The sequence below is a fragment of the Callithrix jacchus genome, chromosome 7 (genome assembly GCF_049354715.1).
Source record: "Callithrix jacchus isolate 240 chromosome 7, calJac240_pri, whole genome shotgun sequence".
NCBI lineage: Eukaryota > Metazoa > Chordata > Mammalia > Primates > Cebidae > Callithrix > Callithrix jacchus.
In genome coordinates this window covers 25911924-25925626 of record NC_133508.1, presented here as the reverse complement: position 1 = coordinate 25925626, position 13703 = coordinate 25911924, and the positions used below count along the sequence as shown (strand labels likewise).

Here is a 13703-nt window from a genome sequence, read left to right as displayed (position 1 = left end):
GGTATTTATTGTATAGCTTGAAAATTCAAGATTGTCATAAATCCCCATAATCTCATTTCAAGAGAGAAAAAAACAGAGCAAAATCCCTCATGAGTCTCCCATTGTTGATTTTACTGGCTTTCAAATAATAGAAAACATAATAAACACAACTCTACAATTCAACGTAAGAATTTCAGGATATTGGTTTTTGTAAAATGGAGTAAGATGCATTTTTCTAGGATTGCCTTAAAATAAGCTTAGAAGCCAAATTATAAAAAAGAATACACAGACATGCATTTGTATGAAATACAACTGTAGAAAAAAATCACATCATTGGACTTCCTATATGGATTACTTTTTCATTATTTTTTCAGAGATAAATCTTCAAGAGACTATCAGTTCACGTTTCACTATTTCTGAAGAAAAGCCCAATATATATGAGAAGACTGCAGGAAATTCAAAAATTTAATATGAAAAGGCATATCCAAAGCATGCATTCCATTTCATTTTTAATAGCAGATACATTCATGGAAATTATTCTGAAATGAAAAAAAGGGCAACCCAGAAATTGTCATTATATTCATCTGCCTCTGCTTTCTTATTTTCTCTACATTTCTGTACCATAAGAACTTGTACTTGCATTATCCATGACCTTCCTCCAAGAACTGACACTGTTCACTTCTCTTTTTTTTTTTTTCCTGAGACGGAGTTTCGCTCTTGTTACCCAGGCTGGAGTGCAATGGCGCGATCTCGGCTCACCGCAACCTCCGCCTCCTGGGTTCAGGCAATTCTCCTGCCTCAGCCTCCTGAGTAGCTGGGATTACAGGCACGCGCCACCATGCCCAGCTAATTTTTTGTATTTTAGTAGAGAGGGGGTTTCACTATGTTGACCAGAATGGTCTCCATCTCTTGACCTCATGATCCACCCGCCTCGGCCTCCCAAAGTGCTGAGATTACAGGTGTGAGCCACCGCGCCCGGCCTTCACTTCTTATTTTACATGATCTCTCCCCAGTTTCTGGTATGGCTGGAGCCCTCGGCTTCCATTATGTCACATTCTCTTGGTTTTCTTCCTAGTTCTATCTTCCTACTTCTTTGCTAGCTCCTTTTCAGTCTCGATTGCAAACTTCTCTTCCTCACTCTGCCTTTTAAATGGCAGTGTTTCCAAGGATCTCCTAAATGTGGCAATGTTCTATTTTCACTACATATTGGTTCCTTTTCTCAGTTATCATCTCTATGCCAGCAAGTCCCACCTGTACATCTCTAGTTCAGATCACTCTCTTGAGCTCAATCCCTGCTATTGGACATCAGCAGGGCCCAAAACAAAAATCACTCCTCTCTCCACTCCTTCCTTCTCCTTTTTTTTGCCTTTGCTTTTCTCCAATCTTTGCTGTTGTGTTACAGCCCTGTCTAACCGTACAAAGCAGCAGCTTAGGAATTAAACTTTGATTTTTCTCCCTTATCCACATTCTAGCAATCAAATGAATCATTAAGAATTTAATGTCAACCTCTTAAGTATCTTTAACTTCTACTTTTCTTCATCCTCACTGCCACTATACAGCTCCTGGCTACCAACTCATTCCTATTGATGGACAACAAGATCTTTCACTATTGTACATCTGATCATGTTGCTTCCCTGTTTACAATCACTGGCTCTCCACCAAAATTTAGTATGGTAGAACAATTCTAAAAATTGGCTCCCCTCACCTCTGCAGCTGCATCTCCCCATTCTCTATATCCTACAGTTTCACAGGTCCCTCTGGATGACATGCAGTTATCCTCTATCTGGGCCTTTGCCCTCAGCTTTCCTCACCATCCTTCCTCCTACCTAAAAACAGTGTTTTTCTAAATCCTGTATCTCCATGTCTCAATTTAGACGTTATTTGCCATTGATGCCCATGCTTCCCAAACAAGGAGCATCAATTTTACCTAGAAACTTGGAACTCTTGGATCCCACCCAGACCTAGTGACTCCAAAACTCTTCAGGGATGGTCCAATAATCTATTTTAACAAACTTTTCCTGTAATTTTGATTACAGGTAAAGTTTGAGAACTGCTGCTCTAAACAATTTTTCGTAGCAGCTCTGAGATTGGTGCAGGTACCTTTCCAGTAGGTTGACTGCTCTAGCCTGCCAGGTAGATTTTTGAATTCTTATTATGCTGATGACAGGAATACAAGGCTTCTAATAATAGTTTTCCACTTTCAGAACATTTGCATTTGTATGAGATTTTGCAGCATCTCTTCTGTTTATAAAAATGAATGAAAATATATATCCTGAAGCCATTCTGTCTTCTGTTTTATTAATTTAATTGTAATAATCCTAATGTCCTGAGTTTCTTCATTAGAGTCTAATTGCTATTAATCTTACTGTGCTCATAGAAATTCCGGAGAATAAATGCTTGTGATAAAAGGTACGAGGTGACACTTCCTGTAAGTGTAAAGCCAATCAATTATTGACATAAGAGTCCTGAGAGCTAACAATTCAAAAAGTACTGGAGGTTTCTGTCATTCTGCATTTAATGGTGACAAGTCCCCATGTTCATTAAGCTTTGCATTAGTTTCTCAAAATTTCACTTTCAGAAGTAAATTAAAATTACTTCTTGATCAGTGGATGAATTTTAGATAAACACCTAAAAAGACTGCCATCACTGGCACAGGAATAGGTTTCAGACACTTATCAGACATGAAGTGTAACAAGATTATTATGAGTGTAGTAAGTGATTGCTATTACAAGAAAGAAAATTCACAACTGCGTTCTAAATATATTGACAAGTATTTTTTTGTCAGTTCCCATGAGCTACATGAGTTCTCATATCTCAACTGTTCTTCCTTTTTTCTCACTTCCTTTTTTCTCTAATTGAAGGTAGATGGAATAAGGAAGAATGATGAAAAAAAAGAAGGAAGGTAAGAATGGCTGCAAGACTGTTAGCAAGTCAAATCTTATGGTTAGAGCTGAAAGAACCTCTAGGCATTACCTATTCTGATCCCACTAGTGTATAAAAGACAATTCTCACGTTATGGTTATAAACCCTCCCCACCGAATGGATGTGGCTCTCCACTGTTCGGTGTTCATGTGCTATGAGACCTGTGGCAAAAGCAAGAATGACTGCGACGAGGAGTTCCAGTATTGCCTCTCCAAGATCTGTTGAGATGTACAGAAAACACTAGGACTAACTCAGCATGTTCAGGCCTGTGAAACAACAGTGGAACTCTTGTTTGACAGTGTTATACATTTAGGTTGTAAACCACATCTGGACAGCCAGCGAGCCGCATGCAGGTGTCATTATGAAGAAAAAACCGATCTTCAGGAGATGCTGACAGCTGGTGACCGAAGAAGACCGAAGAACATAACCTTTGACAAATAACTAATGTTTTTACAACATAAAACTGTCGTATTTTTGTGAAAGGATTATTTTGAGACCTTAAAATAACTTATATCTTGATCTTAAAACCTCAAAGAAAAAAAGGGAGATAAGGGGAGTGCACGCTTGTCTTCTGAGGTATCTTCCTGGGCACTGCCCCCTTAGTATGCCAAATGTCTTGACCAGTATCAAAAGCAAGTGCTCATTAAGGGGAGAATTTTTGGAAAGAAGAATATATAACTTAGTTTTGACACCTATATTTACCAAAAAGAGATCAAATATAAAATTCATTATAAGGTCTGTTCAACATTATCTTATTTGGAAATATGGAAAAATCATCACTTACAATTATTTGTTTACTACAAAATTTTAAATACACCTTTAAGCCTAGAAGGAACGGACTTTAAAAATTTTTTTTTCTCTCTTAATTACACATACGTAATTAAAATACAACATAATATTTGTTGTTTCTCTGTAGCCCGTTGAGCATAGAGTAAGTCACATTTCTATTAGGACTACTTACAAGGACAAGGTTTTCATTTTTCCAGTTGTAAAATTGGAACCATCAGCTGATAACCTCGTAGAGAGCAAACCCAGGATATTTAAATATCATATGCCTTGAAGGTGATGTGAAAGCAATTCAGAAGTATAGCCACTCCCATTTTATGAGCTACTCACATGATAAATGTCATATTTTGCTATAACCTTTGCCAAATTGGAGTAAAGATGGACTTGATGAGATAAATGAAAAGATAATTAACATAATTCATCAAGGTGCTATTTGCTGTTTATTTCCCAGCATTTATTCCTTATAGTAGATATTTTAAAGACTGTAAGCTTTTACAAAAAAAAAAAAAAGACAATTCTGAGGCCCAGTGAGGGGAGTCATTTACCTAAAGCAAAACAGTCAGTGAGTAGCAGAATCACCCCAGAACTCCTATCTTCTTACGCTTATGTGAGTACTTTTTTCAGTTACAATATTTTACCAAAATAGAACTATCTAGCAGCTGGTTCAGAGCCATATCATCTTTAAAAAGCACAACAGGAATATGTCTTTCCAAACATGCCCCATCTCTACTTTCTGATATGCTCCTTTCTCTCTAATCTAGATGCTTGTACCTTTGAATGCCATTTAATCTATCTAAAATGATTCAAATCCCACTTATCCTTGTAGATTCTTCTCAGGAACCTCATCTGATTTACATTTTTGTCTGATAATCCCAGGCCACAAAATTTTCTCCAATTATCACTATTACTCAGTTGGTATTTCCTGTACCCCTGTAAATCTTTCTGAAGTTGGGAGATGTTATTATTTTCTAAGCCCCCCACAAAATCTAGCACATGGAGGCAAGATTTAATTGACCAATTGGTTAAACATGTCTTTCTGATGGTTACGACCAGCAAGAAAAAGTTTTACTGTTGATATAGAATCCCAGAAACTGGAAGGAGGAGGGTAAAATGGAATTTGGAAAAATTTTGATAACAAATTAGGATGTGAGAGTAAACATTAGCTTCTGTTATGTGTCAGTATTTTGCTAAATACCAGAGGTTCAGTGATGAAAATGACAGTTATCTACCTGTTTTCATGTTTAATATAAGTTAGTAAATATAAATGAATAGGCAATTTAAATACAATGTCATCAAAAATGATGGAATAGGGAACTCCAAAAGTCCGCCAGTCCATAAAAACAATCAACAAACCAAAAACTGTTAGAGTCAACTTTTTGGAATTCTAGAAACTAACTAGGGCTTACAGAAATGAGAGGAATACTTAACAACAACAACAACAAAAAAAAAAAAAACAGCTGAATCTTAGTAAAAGAGCAGCATTTTAACTTCCTTTTGACCCGTCTCATATTCCTCAGCTCAGTGGTGGCCTTGAAGGCATCTGCATGCTCAGTACAGGTACCTAGTACTATAGAAGCACAATAGACCTTATTTTTAAAGAACTGTTGTTTATTTTGACCTGGCTGGTGGATCCCGAAAGACTGGCTCAACGGGCTTGCTTTTGTTTTACACAACTGGTAATTTTCCTGGGGCTGACAAAGCTACCTGGGGGTCATTTATCTAAAACATTTAAAGGCAAATGGATTAGTCAGTGCTATGTGGAGCAAAAAATAATGGTTAAGACAAACAATAGATGAATCAAAAAGACTAGGAAGAAAGAATGGGAAATGAGATGATTTGGGAAATATGAGCATTGAAAAGTACCAATATATTTTTGGGACTAGAAGCCAGAAAGAACATCCTCAGAAAAGGCCTGAGAAGGGCCCAAGCTCTCTTCTCCTGCTGACCTCAGGCTCTGCACAAGCAGGAAATATAGGCTTATGTGTGTCGAAGACATACTCAACACACAAACATGCAGTTCATCTGCAAACAATGTAAGATTTTTTAAAAGTATTTTTGATAATCTGTATGAAAATCTCTGTTGACAAATTATCACCTGACTACTAAATCAACAGAAAAGAGACTTCAGTGGCCTCAGAAAACAAAGAATGCAGACTACAAAATTAGTTCAGAGAAGTCACTCAACAAACCAGCCTGGAAAGGATGGAAAATCTGACTTTTGGATTTACCATAATATTCAAAATATTCAGCTTCTAAAAAAAATATGAGGCATGCAAAGAAATAAGTTTATAGGGTCCATATGGATGAAAAAAAACACTAATAGAAACAATACCTGAAGACATCCAGGCATTAACTTTATGAGATAAAGTTTATTAAAATTTTTTTGCAAATTCTGATACTTTAAAATTTTTGACACGTAATTGTATTTACTTATGGGGTACACAGTGATGTTATGATGCATACAATATGTAGTGATCAGATCAGGGTGATTAGCATATCCACCACCTCAAACATTTATAATGTCTTTATGTTATCAACATTTAGTATCCTCCTCCTAGCTATTTAAAACTGTATATTATTGTTAACCATACTCCTCCTGCAGTGCTATAGAACATCAGAGACAAAGTCTTTAAATGAACTGTCTTATCCTCAAAGAGCTAAAAGACACTATAGAACTAAAGTCAACTAAAATAATGTCTCACTAAATACAGAATATGAATAAACAGATAAATAATAAAAAGAGATCAAATAGGAATTCTGATAAAGTGTAATAAAATTTCTCATTTCAGAAAAATTCACTAAAGTGGTTCAACAACTGGAGGTGTCTGGCCAGGCTGAAGAACAAATCAGTGAACTTGAAGATAAGGCCAACTGAGAAGCAGAAAAATGAACAGAGCCTAAAAGACCTGTTTCAAACCAACATATACATAATGGGAATGTCTGAAAGACAGGAGAAAGAGAAAGAATCAGATATTTAAAGAAATAATAGCTAAAACTTTCCAAATTTGATGACAGACATGAATCTATACATCCAAGAAGCTCAAGGATAAAGTAGGATAAACTTAAGGAGACTCACACTAAGATACAGTATAATCAAACTATTTAAAGTAAAGAAAATATTGAAAGCATTAAGAGAAAACCAACTCATTATGTACAAGAGATCCTCAGTAAGATTAAAACTTAATTCCTTATCAGAGGCCACAGGGGTGGCTGGGGCCGGTTGGGGGGGGGGGGGAAATTGAATGATATATTTGAGGGAGAGCGGAGGGAAGGGAAGAGAACTCTGGCAACCAAGAAATCTATATAGAAAAAAACTCTCTAAAATCGAAAAAGAAACTAAAACAGTCCAAGATAAGCAAAAACGGAGAGAGTTTATCACCAGAAGAATTGCCCTATATGAAATAATGGGAATTCTTTAGGCTGAAATAAAAGGACAATAGACCATAACTCAAATGCATGTAAAGAAAAAGTAAGTACAATGATAAATACAAAAGTTGGTATTAATGAATTTTAGATTTATAATTCCTTTTTCCTAAACAATTTATAAAACAGATGCATAAAACAATAAATATAAATCTGTGTTAATGAATCCACAATTTGCAACAATAAAAACACACAAGAGGGCATAAAGGTTTATAGGAGCAAAGTTTTTATATACAACTGAAACAAAGTTGGTATTAATTTGAACTAAAGTGTTATAAATTTAGGGAATTAACTGTAATCTCCAGGGCAACAACTAAGAAAATAACTGAAACATATACAGTAAAAGAAACAAGAAAGGAATCAAAATGACACACTAGAAACTATTGATTTACCACAAAGCAGGCAGCAGTGGAGGAACTGAGAAACAAAATAGATATAAAATATATAAAAACAAATCACAAAATAGAACAAGTCCTTCCTTGTGAGTAATTACATTAAATGTAAACTAAAAGGTAAAAATGGTGGAAAAGGTTTTTTTAAAAGATGATCCAATTATATGTTGTCTCTAAGAGTTACCTTAGATCTAATGAAACAAATAGGTACCAAAAGATATTCTATGTAAATAATAATCAAAGAAGACCTAGGGTAGTAATATTAATATCAGATAAAATATACTGTAAGATAAAATTTGTTGAAGGAGACAAAATGCCATTATATAAAGTGTCAATTCACCAAGATGAACAATTACGAACATATATGTATTAAACATCAGATACCCATAGTATGTGAAGCAAATAGTAACAGACTCAATGAGAGAAAAAGATAGTTCAATAATAATCTAAATTGGAGACTTCAAGGCCCTGTTCTCAATAATGGATTGAATATCTAGACATACAAACAATAAGGAAACGAAGGACCTGAACATTATAAACCAACTATACCTTACAGACAAATATAGGGTATTTATCTCAACAGTAGCAGAGTACATACGCTTGTCAAGTGCACATGGAACATTCCGCAGAACAGACTATATGTTAGACCACAAAACCAGTCTCAATAAATTTTAGAACATTTAAATCATACAAAGTATCTTCTCTGATCACAGTGAACTGAGTTAGAAATCAGTAACAGAAGAAACACTGGAAAATTCACAAATAAGTGAACACCAAACAAAATACCCAAACAACAAATAGATTAAGGAGGAACCAAAGGGAAAACAGAAGGTAAGTTGAGATAAATGAAAATGAAAACATATCAAAATTTATGAATTGCAGGAAACGCAGTGATTGGGGTAAATTTATAACTGCAAATGTTTATATGAAAAAAGAAATACATTGAGTCAATAACCATATCTTTTTTCTTTAAGGAACTAAAAATTGAAGAGCAAATTTAACCCAAAACAAGCTGAAGGGAGAAAATAATAAATATTAGAGTGAAAATAATTGAAATATAAAGTAGAAAAACAGCAGAGACAATTAAAAAAAAATCTAAGTTGGTTCTTCCAGAAGATAAAGAAAATGAACAAACCTTTAGTTAGACTGACCAAGAAAAAAATACTCATTATTAGAGTCAGGAATGAAAGTGGGGGTATTACTACTGATTTTATGCAAATAAAAAAATTAGAATACTATGAATGTTCAATTTTGTTATGTGAATTTTACCTCAATACAAAATATACAATGGTTCTTTCTCTTACCAAAAAAAAAAAAAAAAAAAATCCTTCTGCACCCTCCTGAACATTGCAGACCCAGTCTCTTGTAGCCCCAGGGTATCCTCAGCCATCTGCTTGTTCATCCTCTCCCATATGTGAGATTCAGCAGGCTTAAAACCTGGGCTCTGCCGTAATTTATTACCTGTAATATGACTATTTTAAACTTATGTGCACCCTTCCTTATTCATCAGAGTTCACTGTACAATCTTAGATCTGTAAGACAAGACTGAGGAAATTTGATTACACATCCTGGTTGATTCCTTCAAATATAGGCCAACAATGCTGACTGAACTCAAATCAGATCTTAATGCAACTCAGCATAAACACCTGTTCCCTAAACCACTCTTTTGAAGCCTTTTCAATTGTAATAATATTGTAAATAAACAACATTGATGGCAATTGGGTAACTGGGCTCTAAAAATGTTTAGTTTTGAAAAGTATAGCATAAAAGCTTACAGAGAAATAGATTTAAATATAGATACTATTGCTCCCTCCCCATTGCTTCCCCAACTCCCAGCTTACTACAGAAGGATATTTCAAACAATAACCAGATGGTCAATTATTCTGAAGATCAAGAAGAAACCAGATTATTCTGTTTGGGAATTACATGCTTATTTATTTCCTTATATCAAGAGTAAATACGAATTCTAGGACCAAGTTCTGCCAAGTACCTATTAGAATACATTCTGTTTTTATATCTCAATTATTTAGCACTGATTAATCAGCAGAAATAATTTTAAATTAAATTTTCATTCCAGGACTAGTTGCTTTTTTAAATGTAATGTTTTACTATTTAATATAACTTTTTGGTATTCAAGAACAGGATTTCAGATAGACTATAAAGACAAATTTATTACAGATGGTTGCCTAATAGCATAATTACTTAAATGAGCAATTTTACTACAGTCTCAAAAGGAAAGCATCACTAATTGTATCACAAAATTGCATAGTTTTGTAGAGAGAAAATATCTATTATAACACCATCCTAATGCTAATATTTAAATCTAGATCTGCTGTTACTCTTAATTCAAGATTTAGTTTTTGTGGTCTAAAAAATCCTTTTCTCTTGAAAAACATTAATCACACACATAAGGATTTCTTAGAGATATCACAAAGGAAAGCTTTTTGAATCTGTTTTCTCTGTAATCAAGATTGTCCAGATTGAAATGTGGTAGAAATGACTGACACCAAAAACGTTTCTCTTTCCAAGGAAGTTTCCATCTAATTTTATAAGACCTAATTGCTCTACTTTTTCAGCCTCTTTAGCATACTATTACAGACAAAGAATGGTATCAGAACACAGGAAACCACAAAATTATAACAAAATTCTTTGCAAATGTGAGCTTCTCATTTAAGTGGTGTGATCATTTACAAAAACAAAATACCTACTTAATTCTCAAAGAATATTTGCACATTAATATCTTTATGTACTTTAGGTGTTAGTCCAATATAAAAGAAGTGTTAAAAATAATATTAAAAAAAAACCTATTTACCATTGCATTCACCTTAACCATAACCTTAACCCACAGTAAAACACACTAACAGGGACTGTTATTTTGTTAATTTCTATCATTTGGCTATCTATTCAACAAATATGTATTTAGGGCTAATTTTTCCTAGCAAAATTGGGTTATTTTGGGTTATTGCTTATTGTGTTATAAAAATGCTTTATATATTCTAGATACTTGACCCTTATTAGATATATTATTTACAAATATTTTATTCCACTTAGTGGGTTTTAACTTTTTTTCTCCTTCCCAACTCTCTTGATATTGTCCTTTGATGCACAGAATTTTCAATTTTGAAGTCCAATTTGTTTATTTTTTCCCTTGTTACTTGTGCTTTTGGTATCGCTTCAAGGTTATAAATATTTATATCTAAGATTCCTTCATACTAACAGCTGTATGGTTTTAGCTCCTACATCAGGCCCTTAGTCCATTTGAAATTAATCTTTGTAGTAGATTGTATAAGGCAGAGAGGTACAGTTTCATTCTTTTATCTAGGGATATCTGGCTGTACCTTCATGTGGATATCCAATTCTTCCAACATCATCACTGGAAAATAACTACTTTTTCTCTATTGAATTGTCAAGGCATCATTATCAAGTATCAACTGACTGGAAATGCATGGGTTTAGCTCTTGACTTTTAATCCTATTCCATCGATCTTTATGTCTCTTCTTAGGACAGTACCACACTCTCTTGATGACAGTGCTGCATCCTCCAACTTTGTTCTCCCTTTTCAAGATTGTTTTGGCTTCTCAGAGCCTTTTACATTTTTACATGAATTTTAAGATTAGCTTGTCAATTTCTTCAAAAAAGGCAGCTGAGATTTTGATAGGAATTAGATTAAATTAATTTGGGGAGTATTGCAATCTTAACAATACATATCTTCCAAGTCATTAACAGGGGTGTCTTTCATTTATCCATATCTTCTTTAATTTCTTTCAGAAACATTTTGTAATTTTCAGTGCACCTTCTCTGCAGTTCTGTTGTTAAATTTATTCCTACATATATTATACTATTGTAAATTGATCTTAATTTGTTTATTACTAGTGTGCATAAATAAAACTGATTTTTGCATATGGATCTCATCTTCTATGATATTGCTAAACTCATCTATTAGTTCTAATACTGTATTGGCAGATTTCTTAGGATTTTCTTCACAGAAGTTATGTCATCTGAAAACAGGATAGCTTTATTTCTCTTTTCCATGTATGTACTTGATATTTCCTTTTGAGGCCAAATTGCTCAGGTGAGAATTTCCAGGGCAGTGTTGACTACAAGTAGCAAGAGCTGCCATCTTTATTTTGTTCTTGATTTTATAGGGGAAGCCTTAAAATCATTAAGCATGATATCAGCTGTAGGATTTTTTTTTAGACAGCTTTTATCAAGTTGAGAAATCTCCCTTACATTCCTGGTTTGTTGAGTATTTCAATCATGAGAACGTGTATTTTTGTCAAATGCTTTTTCTGCAACTGTTGAGATGATTATGTGGCATTTTTTCTTTATTATGTTAATATGCTCTGGTGCACTGACTGATTTTGTATGTTGAATCACTTTTGCATTTCTGAGCTAAATTGCGCTTACTCAGGATGTACAATCTCTTTATTAGAGGTTGCTGGATTCTGTTTGCTAGTTGTTTTTGAGATTTGTGTGCCTATATTCATAAGAGCCATTGGTTTGTAGTTTCGTTTTCTTGTGATATATTTGTTTGGTTTCATTATCAAACTAATAGTGGCCTCTTCTAATGAGTTGGGAAGTGCTACCTCATCTTCTATTTTTCAAAACGATTTGTGAAGAACTGATGTTAAATCTTTAATATACTTCATCAGTGAAGCTATCCCTCCTGGGCGTTTTCTCTCTCTCTCGTGTGTGTGTGTGTGTGTGTGTGTGTGTGTGTGTGTGTGTATCTGTGTGTCTAAATTTTTTGATTACTAATTGTCTTTACTTGTTTTGGATCTGTTAAGCTTTTCCATTTGCTCATGAGTTATTTTCAGTGGTTTGTGTCTTTCTAGGAATATCTAGAATAGTTGTGCTTCTAGTATCACATTCTTTGTAAGTAAAACCCAGGTCTTTTGGACTGGACATATACAAATGCTAGGTGAGAAACATCTGAGTGACCAGAGGCTAGATGAGCCAATGACACATTAGAAGAAACAGAGGTGATACTAACACAAGCTTATGAATAGTCATATTTAAAAGCAAATTGTCTAAATATATTAATTAAAATGCAGAGATTATCAGATTAGATTAAAAAAGCAAGGCCCAACTATATGCTTCCTACAAGAAATGCACTTTAAAGATAAAAATAGGTCAAAAGGAAAATAATGGAAAAAAACATACCATGCTAACACCAATCAAAAGAAAACTAGAGTGGCTATATTAGCACCAGACAAAATAGATTTCAGAGCAGAGAATATGACAAGGGATAATGAAGCTCATTTCATAAGAAAAGGTTCGATTCATGAAAAGGACATAACAACTCTAAATGTTTATGCATCTCAGAATGAAACTTCTAAATCCCTGAGACAAAAACTGAAAGAACAGTGAGGAAAACAGACAAATCAGAAATAAATTTCCAACCCCTCTCTCAATAACTGGTGGAACAAGTAGAGAGCTAATGAGTAGGGATTTCAGAAGATTTGAACAGCATCAAACAACTCCCTAAGAGAAGAAAACACTTTCTTCTCAAATGCCCATGAAACACTTACCAAGATAGATCACATTCTGGTCTTCAAACAAATCTCAGTATATTTAAGAGGATTTAATTTATGCAAGGTATGTACTCTTATGACAATGGAATGAAATTGTAAATCAATAACAAAAAGTTCTTAGGAAATTCCCCTAATATTTGGAAAATAAAAATAACACTTCTAACTATCCTGTGAGTCAAAGATAAATCAAGTTTGAAATCATTTTGAACAGAGTGGAAATAAAAACACAACTCAGTTGTTTTGGACTGAACATGTGCAAATGCTGGGTGGGGGCAGCAGAGTAAGCAGAAGCCAGGTGGGCCTCTGGCACGTGACAGAAATCATAGGTGTAGCTGTCCAAAACAAACCAAGACCCTGACTCTGGGCCCAGATGACAGCAGGCAGGCGCAATAGCAAGCAGGTGATGGCAGTGAACAGCTTGCAGAAGCAGAGAGTCTCACCTTGACCTTTAGAGAAACCTGCCCCCTCCCCTTTTTGCTGCATGAATGAAGTAATTTCCCACTCATTCTCTTACCTACATCACATAAGAAGACAAATATTTCCATTTGAGGGTATGCAACATTTGAACATAGAGCTAACAAATAATATTAGGATAATAAAATGTTTATCAGCTATAGTCTGCTAAGTACTAATTCTGAATTACCAGATGGGTTTTTATTTATAATTA

The 13703-nt window shown here is 34.4% G+C and overlaps 1 protein-coding gene and 1 long non-coding RNA gene across 2 annotated transcripts in view; one reads left to right on the top strand and one right to left on the bottom strand.

Moving 5' to 3' along the window:
* LOC128932551 (uncharacterized) overlaps positions 1–6880 on the top strand; it is an 81098-nt gene extending 74218 nt beyond the window's left edge. Inside the window, exons 3-4 of the long non-coding RNA XR_008482495.2 lie at positions 2841–2881; positions 6477–6880. This is a non-coding gene — a long non-coding RNA (uncharacterized LOC128932551). The remainder of the gene's footprint in view (positions 1–2840; positions 2882–6476) is intronic.
* The window catches only part of GPR158 (G protein-coupled receptor 158), a 420273-nt gene that overhangs the window by 32849 nt on the left and 373721 nt on the right, over positions 1–13703 (bottom strand). The gene's annotated exons all lie outside the window — the stretch shown is intronic.